General features: G+C 37.7%; 1 protein-coding gene across 1 annotated transcript in view; it reads left to right on the top strand.

The window, feature by feature from the left end:
• The window catches only part of LOC136258552 (uncharacterized), a 43,038-nt gene extending 31,734 nt beyond the window's left edge, over nt 1–11,304 (top strand). The window contains exon 2 of the transcript XR_010702820.1: nt 10,997–11,304. The gene's annotated coding sequence lies outside the window, so the exon portion shown is untranslated. The remainder of the gene's footprint in view (nt 1–10,996) is intronic.
• The last annotated feature ends 763 nt before the right edge of the window (nt 11,305–12,067 follow it).

Here is a 12,067-nt window from a genome sequence, read left to right as displayed (position 1 = left end):
GCTAGGAGACACTACATTCTTACAACCCAAGGGGGGTGGCCATGAATGTACTAGGCCTACTCCCATTCAATTAGCAACAGTTGTTAGCTCACAACAGCAACCAGCAATACTGTGTGCAATTGATACAAGTGTTAATAATATTGATTTAACTAGTACATTCTGACTCAAATTGATTGAAATGTCTTACCTTGTTCTACCATGACCGATCAAGCCTGTACATGATAGGACATTATGGTGGTTCTACTACTGAACACTATATTTGTCTCTACTGTAGTAAGTCAGCTATGTAATTCTTAGGGGTATTGAGCACTTTCATTGAAACTACGCTATAGACCCTCCACTATAGTCAGACTATAACTGAAACGCAAACAGTGGTGTTGTGGGACTCTGTTTCTTTTATATATAGCTACATCCGATCAGATGGTTTTAATAGCATGGGCTGATATAGTCTTCAGTACATCATTATGCTTCTAAACGCAATGCCTGAAAAACTGCAATTGTGGGACCTAGCTATAGTTTTAGTTTTACCATTTTATACAACATTACATACCTTGTTAACATTACATATATACTATCTTGCTATTGGGACAGTATATTTGGTCAAGTATACATATAGTGCTACAAGTATTATAACCAATTTAAATCTGCAGTTGTCCTCTTTGTGTTGTTCCGTCGTCTGCTCAATGGCTGACAGGTGGTGAGTAGAAATATCATGCATCCACGTATTTCCCAAGTGATATCATTAAATCTTAGTTAATTATATAAGTAATTATAAATTTAGCAACTACTACACTGAGCTGACCTGTAAATCAAAACTCACAATTAATGCTCTGTGTTGATGAGTCAAGCTTAATCATAATAATATTAATATCTTCAAATTGGTCAGGCATCAAAGTCATGAGCAAACTGCATTCCCATAATATTGCTTGCATAATATGCAAGTTAAATCCTTTGAACGCCCACATGCACATTCTTGTTACCAGCTTACAATACTTTATGGTTAGCATCACTTATTGTAGGTGGCCAAATAAAAATGTACATAGCAAAGCCATGGTATGTATAATATATTGCTTAATTAGTGCTTGGGTTATAGGTGGTTATAGATGGTTTAGGAGGCACTGGGTTGTAAGTATAAGTTTTCGTTGGGTTTCATAGCAAATTTTGTGGTGAAGGAGAAATTAAAATTTTGTGGTGAAGGAGAAATCAAGACACACGGTAGTGTGTCGTGCGGCCCAAGAAGCCGGCGCGCCACACCGTGAGTATATTGACAGGAAGAACGAAAACGTCATTTTCACACCTTTGTATCTCGGTGATCACTTATCTGATTGGAACCAAATTTGCTACACAGTTGCCCGCCAGCCAAGGGAGTCTACATTCCAAATTTGAAGGAAATCGCTCCAGCCATTTCCGAGATACGAGCTGCCAAAGTTTCGTTTTTTTTCTTGGTTTTTTTTTCTTCTTCGTCTTTTCGCACACTTGCAAAAATTGCTATAACAAGCAAACGCGTACTCCGATCGCCTTGAAATTTGGCACACAGAAAGGGAGTCCAAAGGCGAATCCCAGCATCAAATTTGGTACAAATCCGATGAATGGTTCAGGAGTTATGACCGATTATTCGCGTGAAACAAGATCGATTTGTTGTCACGCCTACAGGGTAAACCGCTTCATGGAATGAGTTGAAAATTGCTATGTAGATGGAGTAACCATCGTAGGAGTGCCTTTTGGTGGTTTGAAAGGAATCGAGATAAAGACCACGGAGATATGACACAAAACCCAACCTGTGTCACAATTACGCGATCGATTTTTATGAATAAAAAAGTATTAGTTTTCACGCCTACTAGGCAAACCGCTTAGAGCAATGAACTGAAAATCGGTGTATAGCTGGAATAATCTTCATAGAAAGTCCTTGCAGTAGTACAGAAGAATCGGATTACAAACCACTGAGTTATGATTCGAAAGCCAACTCCGTGTAGCAAATGCGAGATCGAGATACTCTAATAGAACAGTCACCCTAATAGAGCATTCAGCTAATTTATGTACTCCATTATAGAATTTTATTACATCACAAGTTATTCTGTAGGGAGTTCAGCTGCAAACAGTTAATCTTATAGACAGTTCAGCAAGAAGACAGTCACCATGTGGAGAGTTAAGCAAATATACCACTATAGAGATTCAGAACATTACAAGTCACACTGAAGAAAGTTCAGCTATAAACAATCAAGCACTGTGTAGAGAATTCAGCTACAATTAAGTCACTCTCTAGAGAATTCAGTTACACAGAATTCTGCTACACACAAATCACCGTGGAGAGAGTTCAGCTACAAACAAATTACCCTTTAGAGTGATCAGCTACAAACAAAACACTTTGCAGGGTGTTCAACTGCAACAAATCAATTACCTTTAGAGTGATCAGCAATGAACAAATCAACACAAATCTACCTGTAGAGAGATCAGCTAGAAACAAACCACCTTGAAGAGAGTTCAGTTACAAAAAATCACCCTGTAGAGACATCAGCTAGAAACTAGACACAATGTAAGGAGTTCAGCTACAAGCAATCACCCTGTAGAGAGTTCAGCTAAAACAAATCAACCTGCAGAGAGATTAGCTACAAACAAATCACCTTATAGAGAGTTCAGCTACAAACAGATTACCTGTAGAGAGATCGGCTACAAACAAATCAACCTGCAGAGAGATCAGCTATATACACACAAATCAACTTGTAGAGAGATCAGCTACAAACAAATCACCCTGTAGAGAGATCAGCTAGAAACTACACACAATGTAAGGAGTTCAGCTACAAACAAATCACCCTGTAGAGAGATCAGCTACAAACTAGACACAAAGTAAGGAGTTCAGCTACAAGCAAATTACCCTGTAGAGAGTTCAGCTAAAACAAATCAACCTGCAGAGAGATCAGCTACAAATAAATCACTTTACAGACAGTTCAGCTACAAACAAATTACCCTGTAGAGAGATCGGCTGCAAATTAATCAACCTGCAGAGAGATCAGCTACACACAAATCAACTTGTAGAGAGATCAGCTACAAACAAATCACCCTGTAGAGAGATCAGCTAGAAACTACACACAATGTAAGGAGTTCAGCTACAAATAAATCACCTTATAGAGAGTTCAGCTACAAACAAATCACTCTGTAGAGAGATCAGCTAGAAACTAGACACAAAGTAAGGAGTTCAGCTACAAGCAAATTACCCTGTAGAGAGTTCATCTACAAACAAATCAACCTGTAGAGCAATCAGCTAGAAACAAATCACCCTGAAGAGAGGTCAGCTACAAAAAATCACCCTGTAGAGAGATCAGCTAGAAACAAATCACCCTGAAGAGAGGTCAGCTACAAAAAATCACCCTGTAGAGAGATCAGCTAGAAACAAATCACCCTGAAGAGAGGTCAGCTACAAAAAAAATGACCCTGTAGAGAGATCAGCTACAAACAAATTGCCCTGTAGAGAGATCAGCTACAAACAAATCAACCTTCAGAGAGATCAGCTACACACAAATCAACTTGTAGAGAGTTCAGCTACAAACAAATTACCCTGTAGAGAGATCGGCTACAAACAAATCAGCCTGTAGAGAGTTCAGCTAAAACAAATCAACTTGCAGAGAGATCAACTACAAACAAATCACCTTATAGAGAGTTCAGCTACAAACAAATTACCCTATAGAGAGATCGGCTACAAACAAATCAACCTGCAGAGAGATCAGCTACACACAAATCAACTTGTAGAGAGATCAATTACAAACAAATCACCCTGTAGAGAGATCAGCTAGAAACTACACACAATGTAAGGAGTTCAGCTACAAATAAATCACCTTATAGAGAGTTCAGCTACAAACAAATCACTCTGTAGAGAGATCAGCTAGAAACTTGACACAATGTAAGGAGTTCAGCTACAAGCAAATCACCCTTTAGTGAGTTCAGCTACAAACAAATCAACCTGCAGTGAGATCACCTACAAAAAAGCACCTTGTACAGAGTTCAGCTACAAACAAATTACCCTGTAGAGAGATCGGCTACAAACAAATCAACCAGTAGAAAGATCAGCCACACACAAATCAACTTGTAGAGAGATCAGCTACAAACAAATCACCCTGTAGAGAGATCAGCTAGAAACTAGTCACAATGTAAGGAGTTCAGCTACAAGTAAATCACCCTGTAGAGAGTTCAGCTAAAACAAATCAACCTGCAGAGAGATCAGCTACAAATAAATCACTTTATAGACAGTTCAGCTACAAACAAATTACCTTGTAGAGAGATCGGCTGCAAATTAATCAACCTGCATAGAGAGATCAGCTACACACAAATCAACTTGTAGAGAGATCAGCTACAAACAAATCACCCTGTAGAGAGATCAGCTAGAAACTAGATACAATGCAAGGAGTTCAGCTACAAGCAAAATCACCCTTTAGTGAGTTCAGCTACAAACAAATCAACCTGCAGTGAGATCACCCACAAAAACGCACTTGTACAGAGTTCAGTTACAAACAAATCACCCTGTAGAGAGATCAGGTAGAAGAATTCACCTTGTAGAGAGTTCATTTACAAAGAAACCACCACATAGAGAGTTCAGCTACAAAGAAATTACCCCGTAGAGAGTTCAGCTAGAAGAAGTCACCTTGTAAAGAGTTTAGCTACAAAGAAACCATCATGTACAGAGTTCAGCTACAAAGAAACCACCTGTACAGAATTCAACTACAAACAAATCACCCTGTATAGAGATCAGCTAGAAGAAGTTACCTTGTAGATAGTTCAGCTACAACAATTCACCCTGTAGAAAGATCATGCTAGAAGAAGTCACCTTGCAGAGTGTTCAGTTACAAAGAAACCATCATGTAGAGAGTTCAGCTGCAAACAAATCACTCTGTAGAGAGTTCAGCTACAAAGAAACCGCCATGTAGAGAGTTCAGCCTCATACAAACCACCTAGTAGAGAATTCAACTACAACAAATCACCCTGTAGAGAAGAAGTTACCTTGTAGAGAGTTCAGCTACAAAGAAACCACCATGTAGAGAGTTTAGCTGCAAACAATTCACCTGTAGAGAGTTCAGCTAGAAACAAATCACCCCGTAGAGAGATCAACTGGACGAAGTCACCTTGTAAAGAGTTCAGCTACAAAGAAACCATCATGTAGAGAGTTCAGCTGCAAACAAATCACCCTGCAGAGAGTTCAGCTACAAAAAAATCACCCTGTAGAGAGTTCAGCTAGACGAAGTCACCTTATAGAGAGTTCAGTTACAAAGAAACCATCATGTAGAGAGTTCGGCTATAAAGACACCGCCATGTAGAGTGTTTAGCTGCAAACAAATCACCTGTTACAGAGAGTTCAGCTACAAAGAAACCATCCTGTATATAGTTCAGCTACATTTCAAGTCACCCAGTAGAGAGATCATCTGCAAAAAAAAATCCTGTGGGGAATAATGAGCATGTAATAAATATATGTATATAATTTGTATAATTACTAATAAAATCAAAAATAATTGAAGTACTAAAATTCTTCTTTAAGTTCTTTTCTTCTTCCTGTGGTAAAGAAAAAACACATGGGTTAAAAAAGCCCCAAAGCCAGCCATAGGCCGGCTTTGCAGTATACAAATACAAAAAGAAGTGATATCTAATCAAAAACAGCCAAGCTGTAAAAAAAGGTGCGGCCCCCATAAAGGCCATGGTGAAAAAAGATGTGAAATCCAAGGTGGCGGCCAAGAAATGGCTGTGATGGTAGGTTAATGGTTACATTTTAATAACGGCAATTCAGGTGAATTTTGTGCCGCTTGGTCTTGGCACAAAATTCACCTGAATTGTTGTTATTAAAATGTAACCATTAACCTACCATCACAGCCATTTCTTGGCCGCCACCTTGGATTTCACATCTTTTTTCACCATGGCCTTTATGGGGGCCGCACCTTTTTTTACAGCTTGGCTGTTTTTGATTAGATTAAATACACAAAGAAAAAGTCAAACCTTTTGACTACCTACATCTTGGGAATTACTGCATGGAGAAATTTTGTTCATATTTCGGTACCGGAGATTTTGTCCATGTAAATTCAATGAAAAATTAACTAATACTGAAAGCTGTATGAAACTGCTTTTCATTGAATTTACATTATTAAGTTCTTGTTGGTTTTTCATTAATTTTCCCAATTAAAATGTGTTGGTGCTAGATGGATACATCCTGTGGTTGTACATAATGTTTAAATTGTAAAAGGTTCAAGAATATGCAATTATAGTGTTTGCAAAGCTTACAGAACTCAATGCAATGCTCTTGCAAAATTAGCAGCTATAAGTAGTTAAATACATTGTTTCCGATGATTAGCAACAAATCCTCCAGTAAAATAATATGAATAATCCTGCACCAAATTTCTCAGCGTAATTGTTGATAAACATACTGTTATTGACCACACAATTATAATTAAGTGAGCTTGTTGCTGAACTAACTGGTATATAGACAATCCATCCACTAAATATTCTTCTAGCTTGCAACCCTATTGGTGAAATGTTTATTCCAGTGGGTGAGACTGCACGATTGTTAGTGAAATTGCAGTTAGTTATGAGAATGTTCACATTGTGTAATGTAACAAGTTGACTATTGTAGCCAATGGAGAGGCCTCCAGCACTTCTTTGATATGACTTCCTGGTGAAGTAGCTGCTTACCGTGTTATTGTAAAATGTACAATTAGTGATGAAAAGATTTTGTGAATTGTAAATATTGATGACTACGCCATGTAATTAGCTATACTGATATGCAAACAAATGCAGTGAAAATAATGGAAAATTTAGTACTTTTTGACTGGAAAGTAGCCTACCACAAATAAAGGCGCTCAGGGTTGGGAGCAGGTTATGGTCAGGGTTGCAAAGTGAGATGATAAGTTGGATGATCAAATGACCAACATTAAATCTGGATGTGATGATAATCTGGGTGTGACCTGAAATAGAGGTGTCATCTCTCTATACTAGCTAGCCATGTAGATTTTGTCACAATGTACAAATTAATAAATAGTGTTACACTGTTACAGCCCAACTTTCTGCCTTATAGACAAGACCTGCTTTACTGGGATGAAAAACAAGACCAAGTGAATTTGGTATACATGGGTAAGACTGACTACCACATGTACAGGTACAAACTGAGGTGGAGATTTGCATCTTGGACTGTTGCCGCAGACTGTTGTTTACTGTTTGTAGGGCCCTAATGGAATCTGACCCAAGCTACCGATTTCAGTAGTAGAGTACTGAGAAACAAACCCTATCTAACTCTGACATTAATAGTTGGTATTCATCTTGCTGGACTTGCATTCTTGAGCAGCATGGAGATGTTTACAGAGTTTAAGTTCCAATAATCGAATCTCATACTTTTGCTCACTGTAGATTATTATATCAGGGTGAATAGAGGTAGCCAAGAAAGATGGTGGAATGGTTGCCAGAGGAGAATCACTAACTCACGTAATCATTGATAATATTTTCACATTATGTAAAAATAAATCAATCAACCTAGTCATCTCGCTTGGCACAGACTGTATACTTTTAGGCACAGGGGCTTATCGCTTTCAGTATTGGCTTTGTGTGCATGCATTTTATTTTTGGTGTTACATCCATAGTTGCACTTGTGTTTTGTATTCTTCTTACTCACAGGGTTCTACTGAAAATTACTGAATGGACCTCTTGTTTAAAAATTACGATTACCGGGTGCTTATGATGAAAGCCCCAGTCTCCCACGTGACTGTCATTACATATCACGTTACTTTATGGAGTTTTTGTACTGAGGATTTCATGTCCGTTGAGAAATTCCGTACTGCGACGCGTATTGCGTAAAGAATAATTTCCATGTAAAAATTTGTGGTTGCGTAGTACGGGATTCCAAATTTCACTAATACTGTCCCCAACGTTATTCAATTTCCTAACTCCAAATAAATAATTGGACAACCTACATTCATATATCAAAATATACAAAATAAACCAAAGGCCCGTAGTTAATGCTCCTGCCCCCTTACCTCCTAAATACCTTCCAAATATTCCTGCCGCACCACATCCTATCATTTGCAAAAAAAATTATTAATAATATCATTCTTATTATTGAATGGCAAATTCTATTCAATTCTTCAATAGAATTGAATAGAATTTGCCATTCATTGATTTATATTAAAAATAAAGAATAAACCACTCAATGGGCAATACTAAATAACAAATTAGAGAAAAAGAATATAATAAACAAAGTGGATATAGTACCGGCACCGGTTACGAACGTGAACGGCTATTTTACCGGCACAAGTCCATCATTTACTGGACTATCAAACACACCAGTTATATCTAGACGAGCTAGGGTAGGTACATGTCCAATATGCCCTGAGCATTCGACTTAGGGCACGTATCTAGTAGGTTTCCCCGAGCATTCGACTTTAGGGGATGCATCTAGTAGGTTGCCTCGAACAGTCAACTTTAGGGGATGCGATAAGTAGTTCCTTAGCATTAGGGGTAGGGTAGGGTTCAGCCTAAAGGCTTTGGTTTCTTCTTCACTCTTGTTATATATAGAAGTCACTTCAGTCGGATGTTTATAAGGTGGAAACTAAGTGAGGTAAGTAGGTACAACACCAGTGGTACAGTCGTTACGAGCATTAATTAAGAGTATGGATGCCCGGGTTCGAGCCCCTGCTGAGGCAACTTTTATTCGCTTCCTTAGGTTTTTTTTCTAAGTTTTTTTTTTTAATGCACATGACTGCCGGCACTATATAACTTGCCTATAATAAAAATATACTGACTAAATATAATCCTAATATTTGACCCTACTATTTAAAGTTGTAAATCGTCTTCAATTATTACCTGAACAATATTTATCCTCACCCGCAAGGCTGACATCAACTAGATCAAATCATCCTCGTAAATTTTACCACGTTCAAACCTCTTGTGATACTTACAAATTCTCCTTCTTCCCCAGAACGATACCTTAATGGAACAGTCTCCAAATCAATAACATTAATAACCTATCCTTGCAGATTTTAAACTCAGTGTATTAACTAATTAATAACTAACTTAAACTTTGTATTAGCGTTTTAGCTACTCCTTTAGGGGCTTTACTAATTAATAAAATGAAATGAAATTTTTCAACAGGCATGAAATCCACAGTAAGTGAGTGATAAGAGTATACCGTATAGCCTAAATATTTCGAGGTTGAGCTATCTAAAAATAAAAATTTCGCGGATTTTGCAAACACTCCCAAAGTGTATTTCAAAGATAAAACTTTCTCTGGTAACACCCAAAATCGCGAAATCAGCGAAAATTTTCACCTTAGAAATATTTAGGTGGCCAGACCCTATTTTCTGCGGAGACGCTAATCGATTTGAAATTATAAGCGCCTCTCGCGGCAGAAAATAGGGTCTGGCCACGCGAGACTAAAGAGTATAGTCTCGCATGGTCAGATCTCATAGGCGGATCTAGGAGACACTGTCAGGGGGGGCCAAGGGGGGGCAAGAAGTTTTAGTACACAGCAGTGTTTATTCTACTATGAGCTATGGGGAAATTCTAGAACACAAGTTATATTCATTTGTATAACCTTATTCAGCATATAGCTGGATGAACGATGGACATACGGTTTGTAAAACTGTAGTTGGAGAAGATTTTAAAAATCAGACTTCCCAGGTTTGAATTTCAGAGCATTTTTGATAACACTTAGCTTTAAAAGTGTATGCTTTGCAATGCATAGAAAGATTGGTTAGCCTATCTGAGATAACCTGTTTGAAGGTAAAGTGTATACCAAATCAAAATAAGGAGTAGCTAGCATTGTTACGATTTGTAAAATTTGTAAATTGATGACATCATAATTGCGACTGTTCTGTTAGAGTAGTGACTGCTCTATTAGAGTACCTCGATCTTTGCACAAAAATTCAAATTTATTTGCCTCACTTTCTTTACGGTGTACAGTTTAACTATAAATGTTAAGTACATTTAAAAGTGTTGTCTTATATTTGCCTATTGGCTTTCTATACTTCTAAATACAGTGTGAATGCATGATTCTAGTTTCTGGTATACATATAGTACTGTAGGTCTAAGGGGGACCAGAGAAGGGCCAGGGGGGGGGGGGGGGCACAGCACCCCACGGCCCCCCCCCCAGATCCGCCTATGTTAGATCTGTTTGTCATTGGGTAGGGAGAAAAAAGGGTACACTCGTCTTGGCACTCCCCAGATAATTGGGGTGTTAACCAATGTGTCAATCAATTGACAAACACGTATTCACAAACCTAGCTATCTATCAGCATCTAAACTGAGCTACCTTTGAGGCGATAATAGATTGAATCGATTGTAGTTGTTTAGGTAAATTAAGTCTTTGTTTATTGTTGTGTTGTGGCATTCTTGTTACAATGGAGTTGATGTAGTTGATCTGTTTACCTGTTGAGAAGCCATGTATAATTGTTTAGTTTTGTATGTAGTTTTTTTGTTTTTTTTTGGTCTTGCCAGGGCTCCATACTTTTTAGTAATAACTTGGTAACCCTGAGACTGGACTCCTGACCCTTTGTAATTATTTGTTCATGTAATTGTCAATTATTATGACGTTTATCTCTCTCTAAGCGCATGGGTTGCATATATTACAAGTATAAGCAAAAATTAGTAATTTTACATCCAATTAGGGATCATAGTAATAAAAAGTAAAGAAACAAGGTGGTTGCCTATATGCCTGCAGATATACTATAGTGGACATTTAATCTGTAATTCAGTCTTCAGAACCTCTGTTGTACAGCTATAGACTGAATTATAGGGATTAAATGTCCACTATAGTATATCTGCAGGCATATAGGCAACCACCTTGTTTCTTTACTTTTTATTACTATGATCCCTAATTGGATGTAAAATTACTAATTTTTGCTTATACCTGTTTGTTTACTTTTTTTGAAACATAATGATAATTAGTGAACAACCTCAGTTGGTGATCCCTAACTGATATACATTACTATTGTACTGTATGATATCGTTTCTGTATACTTTCTCTTTCTACATGCAGTGTAGCCACACGGATCATTGTAGTGGAAATATTGCAGAATGCTGCACATATAAGGATGATGCTACTGGTCCCAGAAGCCTGATACAGCAAATTGTTGCGAAACATAATTATATGATGGTTCTATAAAATTAAACTTTTCATTTAATAGTGTTAACAAGTTTAGATAAATGTATTTCAGTATTATAATCATGTATGCATGTATATGGTTTTGCTGACTGTACAGAGAGCATTATAGCACTTGCAGTATCTTGGTATTTATTTATTTATTTATTTATTTAGCTTTACAGCATGCGTGCAAGTAAAATCAAAATTGTATTAAGGATATAACAGTCGATTACTGCATAGATATTATTAAAGCGCTTTTACGCGCCTCTATAGTATGATTTAGTCAGTCAGTGTAACACTGTTTTTAGCTACCAGTGATGCTATTGGTATGTTGAACACCTACATAACATTTCAAGCAAGGAATACTGTAAGAAACGCCTGAGCATTCTAGGTCTTGCACTGAAGCCATAACGCTCGCAAATGAAGCCATTACGCGCGTACCGCAAATCGTCACCTACGTAATGCTGGAGAAAGGAACTGGGCACAAAGGATCTTTAAGGAGGACAAAGGTAGCACCATGATGCATGCATTGTAGCTGCTGCGGTTGGCGAAAAGGCACGTCTCGGGATGAAGCGACGTCGAACAGTGAAGAAATCAGGCCTGTAGCCTTAGCCGTTATCGAGTTACGCTTGTCTGAAGGCATTAGTAAGTAAGTTAGTTAGTGTGTCGGTCAGTAGAAAATTCGATTAAATACGAAATTTTTAAAATTTCATAGCAACTTGATCGAACGTTTTAGAGTTGATCTAAAGACATTTTTGAGCTTGGTTATGCCTAACCAATACTGCTAAGCCGTCAGAAAGTTAATATTAGGATGGTTTTGGGTGATATTTATAGGGCAAGAAACCCCAAACCTTGGTGATCCCTAATATCAAGAGTTTATAATATAAAGAGGGAGGGAGAGTGTCCAACGCTGTATTACCTGGTCAAAACACACTGCGTTCAAAGATTGCATCATATATCCTGAAT

The sequence above is a fragment of the Dysidea avara genome, chromosome 6, assembly GCF_963678975.1.
Source record: "Dysidea avara chromosome 6, odDysAvar1.4, whole genome shotgun sequence".
NCBI lineage: Eukaryota > Metazoa > Porifera > Demospongiae > Dictyoceratida > Dysideidae > Dysidea > Dysidea avara.
Note: the sequence above shows the minus strand (reverse complement) of the source record. Positions and strands in the feature narration are given on the sequence as shown.